Raw genomic sequence first — 8245 nt, 5'->3', positions numbered from 1 at the left:
ATAGATTGCCATAGTGCGTGGTATCTCCATAATTTAATTTTTTCGCGCATCACATATTGCGGACCTAGTCGACACCCATCGGAAACAGTGCGGCAGTACCGTCATATGAAACACAGCCTTCTTTTTTTCTACACAGGCGAAGGAAAATGATACGTTTGCAAAATTCGTGGAATCAGACATGATTTTCTGCTTTGACAGACACCGAAATGCTTCGCGACAGCAGGTGCATCACCTCTATTTGGCCTCTGAGAATAGACACGGTACCTTATAGTTGACGGTATACTGTATGTGCGGACGTCTCTGATACCGCGATCACAGCTTTTACCTTGATCACTATTTCTCTCGCGTGGGTAGAAAGACGCAGAGAGGGGAGGATGACAAGCATTTTCCCCAATTGTCTGCACTCTAATCGGGCTCAACTTTTTTTCCTCCCACGCCACTTCTGATGGTTTATGGAACGGAACACGTGACTTGTGTCACTATTTCTCCCTCGTCAAAATGCGGGTGCCTAAATCTTGTTGATTTGAAATAAAAGTTTACGCTCGCTGGTCAAATCTGCGACCTCGAGCAATGCCATAGCCACAGTGCTACTTCGGCGGGCACAGAAGTGTTTCTTTGACGTGCACCCACTTCCGTTGCATCGCTTAGCCCCTGAGGTGCATTTTAGTTAACGCGACTCTGCTTACGCATGTCCTGCGTATGTTTACCGCTAAACATATTTGATGATTTTATTTTTATATATAGCAGAAGCGGACCGTTCCGTACTTTGAACTTACGTTTATTGTTACCTTGCGCCGCACACCCTTCTTAATTCCACTGAAGGTTCACCATTATGTTTCGGCTATAGGACCCTTGATAGCAGTGAAGTGTCTCCATCTGGTCTTACATCATTGTCCCCAGCGAGACGAGTGAATGAAAGCATGTTTCCACGCATGCGATAGCCAAGCTTCTTTGCCTTTTATTGTCATAGCAATTATAGCGACACTTCAGGCGAATTTCTTCCCTCGTCGCAGCGCGTTGTATGCTGCAGATTCGGCGGAAAGCGTTCGAGGGAGAGCCGAGATGGACGGCGGCTTCATGCGTGGGGTCTCGTCACGTGCGCACAGGGGGCCGAGGGAAGGTGAGCGCCCACTAAGAGGCAAAGTCTATCGAAGAGTATGTATTGTCACGTGGTGGTGACGTTGAAGAACACAGTAGAAATACTGCGAAAGACAAAACTAACTTTTATTGGGCGAACCTGTTCCCACAAAAACAGTCTACACTTATAACTCAACGATAGCGGCGAACACAGTCGGCGATCGTCGAAAATCTGATCAGTGGTTTAAGCGCGTCGGCTTTTTACAGCAGTCATCGAATGTTCCAGACTAATCATGCGGACCCGCGTGCCTTCCACAAAGTTCTACACCATTCGCGTCGCGCGATGAAATCAGATAACACAAGGTTCGGCGACAACATACAGCCGGATAGAAGCATCGATAACTTTCCAGAAACTTCGGATACGTGCAGGCGCATCTCACGCTGTGCGATTACATTTGTTAGGCGGCGAAACGTGGTCGCCCGATAAAGATAAGTAGACGTGTCAATACCCCCCTCTCTTAAAAAGCATCGTCCCGATGCTACAAGTATAGGAGAGCGAAACACAAAAGGACACCTATTAAACATAAGTAACAAAACAACGAAAAGATGAAACTCACAATGTGCTTGTAACGTAAAAAGAACAAGAACTTCTTCGCACACAAAACAAGGTGAAATTAAGCAAAATAAAAATAAATTTATGCACGTGAGACGCGACTAGCTTGGTGCCAACTTAAATATGTGGATGTGAATATACGTTGAATCTAAACAAGCAGTACAATCGAACGAAAGGAAAAAAAAGACAAATACGACCAAAGTTCGCGTACACAGTGAACTGTGTACATTGTTTCTCGTCTTGTGAACGAGTGCGTTTGCTTGTTCTCAACCAACGTGTCAATGACTGTTTTAGGCTTGTAGCGCAGCTCGGAAGAGCAAAAAAGGAATAAGGTAGGGGTAATCAAAGGGAACGGGAAACAGAGTGAGCGCTAACTTCCAACTGACAGTTTATTTCGTGACACGAGACTACTTATACACTCGGCAAACCATATGACATCAGGAGATAACAAAGACATGAAGCAACCAAACCGATAGTGACCAAGTGGTAACATTCAGACAGCCTGTGGCTGCAGTCGGAGATACGCCAATTCAGTATTTGATAATGATAATGAAGGTGAGCTTACACATGCATGGCAATGTTAAACTCAATGTCGAGTTGAGTTTCTAAAAGTTGGCAGATTTTCATTGCTCTGCCGAGAATGTAAAAAAATAGTTTCGAGTAAATGCGATCACGGACACCCCAGCCACAGGAAGCAGTCACGATTTCTCTGTGAAACCGAGCTACTGCGTTATCACGTCCTTCCTCTCTGTGACTCGGTTCTGATCTGTAGTGCTCGATCAGGATGCTAGAAACACGACCGTCTGAAGATCATGAGTAAAAGTTCGTTTTAAATGGGATTACTTGAAAGATGATTTCGCTCAACTTAATTGCCTGAAATCTGCACAGAAAAAAAAAATGTGATGCGGCCAAGGGGGCGCACACACTTTTGTTCCGAGGAGCCTCTGACATAGAAATCCCCCCTTTTTGCGTTTCGTTTAAATTGTGAAACATTAAGTCAGTATTCGTGTGTTTTTGTCTGCATGCGTGTGCTTGTTAGTTTCGGTTCATCTTTTTTCTGGGGGCGTCATGGTCATGCGCTCTCATTTTGGAGCACTTTCCTAGTTTTTCCATTGGTCCGTGCAAGTCGGTGACGTCGATCGGGTGTTGCGTCTGTGAATGATTGGCCCCTCACCTCTTTTCTTTCACTCACTCTCGCGCTGCATAGGTTCAAGACTGGGATGGACTCAGCCAAGAGGACAGATTGTTCTTGAACCTATGCAGTGCGAGAGTGAGTGAACGAGTGAGTGGTGTTCTTCAACCTAACCACCGCGTGACATCTGCGAGAGGTACGGGGAACGTTACCCCGCACCTCCACCAGATGTCACGTGGTGGTGACGCTGAAGAACACAGTAGCAATACTGTGAAAGGCAAAACTACTTTTTATTGGGCGAACCTCTGCCCACAAAAACAGGCCACACTTATAACTCAACGATAGCAGCGAACAGGGTCGGCGATCGTCGAAAATCTGATCAGCGGTTTAAGCGCGTCGGCTTTTATACAGCAGTCGTCGAATGTTCCAGACTAATCACTCGGACCCGCCTGCCTTCCACAAATCTCTACACCATTTCCGTCACGCGATGAAATCAGATAACACGAAGTTCGGTGACAACAGACAGCCAGATAGACGCATCGATAATTTTCCAGAAACTTCGGATACATGCAGGCGCATCCGACGCTGTGCGAGAAAATTTGTTAGGCGGCGAAACGTGGTCGCCCGATAAAGATAAGTACACGTGACAGTATAAGCGTGGGTAAAAAAGGGGGGGGGGGGAGAGGCCTGCAGGCGGCTCTTCTTGGCGGCAATCTGCGGTGGTTGTAAACGCTAAGGAATCAGGTATGATTGATGGCTTCCAGAATGATGTGTATGTTTTCCCAAGCATAATTTGCGCTAAGGTCAGAGGCAACGGGACAGGTAATTCGCTGACCACTGCGTCCACTCTTCATCACCTCAGGTTTGCGACACCAAGTGGACGTGATCATCGAGAGAGATGTGCTCGTGAGTTGCCGTACGTGTGTCTGAACACGTTCTTTAATTTAATATGAGAGGAACGATTAGTGGAATTTCTACGGCCGTCAAAAAAAAAAAAGAACTCTCTTTGTGTAGTTTTCTTTGACACAAAGGTACGTGACACGTGCATCTGCCATCGCGTACCGATGCTGCACAATGTGGCAGATGTTACCTTGTCTTGTATTTCTTTTTCATTTCTTCTTGATTATTGCGCATGTACAGGTTGCTTCATCACAGATCACCTGGGATGTGCCAATGTATGGAAAATATATTCCTCAACAACACGCGGCAATGATGTAAAAGAGCTACGGACACTATTCTTGACAGTGTCGATTCCGCAACGTCGTGGAATTGGGCAATGACGGCATTTTGAGCCAATTAGAGATGCCCACAGGTGCCTCCGATATGATCAAAATACCGCCATTACCAAATATGACAAGATGACAGAATTCAACACCGTCCAGGATAGTATCTCCAGTCGGTTGTACAATATGTAACGGCCACTTCTTGGTAAATCCCCCATTGTGGGTATGTGCAGTAATAAAATCATCCCATGTAATGTACAATATATCATATCTGCTACGCTGTGTTTTATGCGCCGCAACGATAAAAGAAACACAGAAAACCTCAAGCAAAGCCCCTATTTCGTTTTTTATATGTTGGAGTGACGTTTCACTTTGGATAGCCTAAAAACAATAAACAATTCATTAATTAGCACAATAAAGAGGTTACACCAGAAAAATATATTTCTTGGTTCTTTTTGTACGTATGTACTCTCCATGGCCAGAGTAAATGTGAGCAGTTCGTTCGATACTTCCTTGATGAGCAACTGTGCCAGGACATTAGAGACATAATCAAAACACAGACACGGTTCTTTGGCATTTCGCTATTGTGGGTATGTGTTATAGAATGGACATCATTATATTTAACCTGCAGTGACCATATGAAATAGCTATCTGGTGTGGGAAAGAGAGAAGAAGCCGTCCATGCTTACTTTGTAACAAGCTGCAAACGATATAAAGTGTTTTCAAGATCAGTGGAGATTCCATTGATTTCTTGGACATTATCCTGTGTACAATCCATAAGGAGTTGCATTTACCCTAACATATAATTTCATTTCTTGCAGTTGAATACACGGCAGCTGTACAATATCATTTTATCTTGATCCTAGGCTTCCACAGTGTATGTAACACACGTGCGGAAGTGAGGCATCGAGATGTCAAAGTAACTCCTCATGTAAAACTTTCACCGAGCTTGTAGCATATGTAAGACTGACGTAACGGGCACGGTCTGAACCTCCCGAGTGGACCAATGTATTTGATATGATGAATAATATATGAAAAATTAAAGAATTTGTTTCCGTCTCAGATTTCCCGACCACCGTGTGACGAAACATGGGCCGATTGAATTTTCACGAGAAGGCAATTTGTGGAACACCGCCAGAGAAGCTGCTTCTTCCACACGACATTTCACCACGTCCAAAAATCCGACAAGCTGTTTGTTTGCCGTGGCGGTTACAAATGGCGCCGTCATTACGTTGTAGTGACAACGCAACCTGGCGGTATGAGACCCTAAGCTATGCCTTGATCCCTGTCACGGTCCGTTTATGGAAAGCGACTTACAATAATATCGCTATCTATGTTTTCCATTCAAATGAAGGATGAAAGCGTGTAATTTCAGAAGTGAAAGAAGAATGTGTATTTACACATAGAAGGTGGAAAGAAAACACCCATAAACAAAGCATGGAGAAAAAGGATGAAAAGCACTCTACACTGCTCGTAACAAATGCAGTTCTCATTAATCAAAGTCACCGCTACTCTAATCCTAAAGTTGTTAGGTGTGTCAGAATACACAAGGACATTAGAATAAGAGCGGGGTACGCCTCGCCAACAGTTCTTGTCACGTGGTCGCGAAGTTGAAGAGCGCCGAGCCGTCGTGGCATCTCAAGGTTGCCACGCCATGGGACCTTGTGCTGACTGAGCAGGTTAGGCAGTCTAGGTTCCGCCTGTGGTAATCTGCAAGCTCGGGCCCACGGCCCGACAGCTTACTCCCGCTACCAGTGGACGCTGACTTCTTCGGCACTCACTTGCGTCCGAACACCACCACGCCGTTCTAGGGTCTCGATGATGATGACAATGGCCTCATGTTATGACTCACACGTACACGAGGGGATTGGCCAAGAATTGCGTGCTGAAACGATTACCTATACTTTTGGAATGTTACCAATTCGATGGGAGCAAAAAAAGAAAGAGAATGAAACATACAAAAACAAGCAAATTTTAAGATAACAATAAAAAGTTATTCGTTTTGTTGATTGTATGTAAATGCAAACGGCATCAAACACGGCCCTTGGTCTCTCTCTCATCTATTCGCCTTCCTTCATTTTCTCTTACGTCACCCAACGTGTACGGTCCTTAATGGTTCCTTTCTTCTTTGTATTTTGTTTTGACGTCGCATCAGACATCACGCGCGTCGCTTCTTCGTCGTCGGCTTCTTGCGATCACCCGTTCGCTCGCGATGTTAAGTTGTCTTCGCCGCACCACTCCCATTATCTGCGACACTGGCTTCGCACACTGTCACTCACCAATGCACAACAATCCCTCAATATTCAACATCACTTTGAACATGTATGTCTAGATAACACCGGAACGCAGCATACCAGCTTACATAAGGCCCCGAGAAAGATCACAGCACAACTTACTTAAAACGTGAAGGGGGCGAACAAGTTTGATGTGGGCGCCTATCCCGCATGAAATGGGTCGCACGGTTAGGTGATCACGTAACTTCAGTTGCATTCAGAAGTCTGCGTTTAACCTCAAGAATCTGTGGCATGAACAAAACCAAGGGCAATTGAGGAGGCTGATGATAGCGTTTGCTTCTGCGTAAAATGAAAAAAGAAGAAACTTGAGAGGGAAATGGTGAAGTGCCGCATTGGCATTTATAGCGTTTACTGACGCATGCACATCCACGCGTAAGCGCTGAGTCGTCAATCGTAGTGTCGCAGGGACCTACAGTTTCTTTCTCATAATAGCTGCAGCCAATCAATCAGTTGCGCGTGTGGTTTGGTCATTCATAATGCTTCCTCTGTTCAAAAAAATTTGGGACAACTCAATTTAGGCTAAAATCAGAAATCCTTATACTCTGCAATGCAATTTTACCGCACTTATCTAGAGTCCCAGCTGATACATGCTTAAGCGAACAATATTTACTTACTGATTGGCTTTACTATACATTTAACCAAGGCTACGGGGTGTAGATAAAGGTGCTTTACTGGGACCTCGTTCCTGTATAGCACAGACGTCATGCGTGTTCGTGCTATTCGAGTCAAACGGCGTAGAACTGCTGCGGTTAGTAATGGAAAAGCCACCATGCTTCCCTGTATATGAGCGAAGCGAAAAGAAGATACCCTCTTAGAGTGTCATGGCCCCGCCGCCCCCACTGACGGAAAAACAATTTCAAAATTTGGCTATGGTGGACGTTCGATCTTCCGAGTAACAGTATTCGAGTTATACAATATACAACGCTGAGTTGGAGCATGAAGTCGAGCGAAGGAAACGCGCGTGATATACGGAACAATGAACTATACAGCAGCCAGTTTGCAGCTCGGACGTGAACGCTGCTTGGAAAGACACCACTTTTTTTTTTCCCGGCTTACCTTAAACAGTCATGACAGAACGTCAATGGTTTAAGTGTATCAGTCTCGTTTTCAAACCTGACTATTTATGTGGTCGTTCGGAGAGCAGCATGATGTAGTTGTAATTTTCGGCTTTTGTATTGCTGCCGTCGCCACAGGTGGGAATGTCCGGGCCGGGACAAGGTAAAAATATTCCAATTTTCCTTGTATTACAAATGCGCAATTACTCTTCCGTTTTTTGTTAAAATGAGTCGGATCCAGCCCCTGTGGGGGGGGGGGGGGGAGGTGAGGATGCACGAGTGTGGGCGGGGCCTGTGATACTTTGACCTTGCACGGAAGCTTCCTAACCAACCACCCCATTGGTTGGGGGAGTGGGAGAGGGAAAGGGAAGGACATGCGTTGCCTTGCGAGAGAAAAAAAAATTTATTCGACGCCTGAATTCGTTGTGTGCGGACGTGCATCGCAGTCACTGCACCGAGCAAAGAAGCCATGCCAGCTGAACGGGAAGCGGTAGCCGCCAGGGGCCGTGTGGACACTACTTGCCAACCATCGTCAACTCCAACATCGAAGCGAGTGCGTTTCACCCTGCCCAGTGGCCGCGTGGTGTGCCCAAGGAGAGTGGAGCTGGCTGCACGAGATACCGTCATCCTGGCTACAGGTGCGGCAGTGGCTTCCAAGCGGGCTGCAGGCGGTGACGCTGTTGCCGAGCCCGGCCCTTCGTCAGGACCCGCAGCCCAGAAGCGCATCATCTATCGTGGTGGTGAGTACATTTTTTGCATTGCAGGGATTATGACAGTTTTTAATACTGATTTAGGCTTCTTTTGCGCTTGGTTTATTCGCGTATACTGTAATTTGTTGCCAGACGTGCGAG

The sequence above is a fragment of the Dermacentor albipictus genome, chromosome 2 (assembly GCF_038994185.2).
Source record: "Dermacentor albipictus isolate Rhodes 1998 colony chromosome 2, USDA_Dalb.pri_finalv2, whole genome shotgun sequence".
In the NCBI taxonomy this organism is placed as follows: Eukaryota; Metazoa; Arthropoda; class Arachnida; order Ixodida; family Ixodidae; genus Dermacentor; species Dermacentor albipictus.
Note: the sequence above shows the minus strand (reverse complement) of the source record.